The sequence below is a fragment of the Chenopodium album genome, chromosome 14 (assembly GCF_948465745.1).
Source record: "Chenopodium album chromosome 14, dcCheAlbu1.1, whole genome shotgun sequence".
Classification (NCBI taxonomy): Eukaryota; Viridiplantae; Streptophyta; class Magnoliopsida; order Caryophyllales; family Amaranthaceae; genus Chenopodium; species Chenopodium album.
Genome location: NC_137847.1, coordinates 17660915 through 17661619, shown reverse-complemented (window position 1 = coordinate 17661619; position 705 = coordinate 17660915). Strand labels below are relative to the sequence as shown.

General features: G+C 36.7%; 1 pseudogene; it reads left to right on the top strand.

The window, feature by feature from the left end:
* The first annotated feature begins 381 nt into the window (after positions 1-381).
* LOC145580347 (small nucleolar RNA R71) lies at positions 382-477 on the top strand (annotated as a pseudogene).
* Positions 478-705: the final 228 nt, after the last annotated feature.

Sequence of the window (705 nt, the reverse complement as noted above, 5' to 3'; positions counted from 1 at the left end):
CTCAAGTGAACTCCTACAGTCCTGTGCCAAATGACCTAAAAGACCACAATTTTCACAAAATATTGCAGAGTTAGTACCAATAGCAGAAACATTAGCAACGGAAGATGATTTAGAATTATTAATAATTTCTAGTTTCTGGCTAATATAGGTCAATTGTGCTTGCAAAAAGGATATAGAATCGACTTGGTGTTTTCCCTTGTTTGCAATTCCTCTTGGATTCCCATATTGGGAATTATGAATAACCATCTCTTCGACAACATTGCTCGATATATTCTCATCCAAATTCATAAATCTTCCGTTAGCTGCAGAGTCCAAAATCATTCTTGAATTATATCCAAGCCCATTGTAGAAAGCTTGGATTATCTGCCACTGTGCTAGCCCATGATGAGGGCATTCTCTCTGCAAATCCTTAAATCTTTCCCAAGCTTCATATAAACTTTCATCAGCTTCTTGGGCAAAATTTAGGATCGAACTCCTTAACAAAGCTATCCTTTCTGCAGGGTAATATTTATTATAGAAATTCAAAGCAAGAGTACTCCAGTCAGTAATACCAAGGGCAGTTCTATTCAATCCATTATACCATAATTTAGCTTTTCCACGTAAAGAAAAAGGAAAAAGAATCTCCCTGATTTGGTCCTGCGTGACCCCAGTTTGCCTAATAGTGTTGCAATATTGGCAGAAATCCAAAATATGAAGATTTGGATC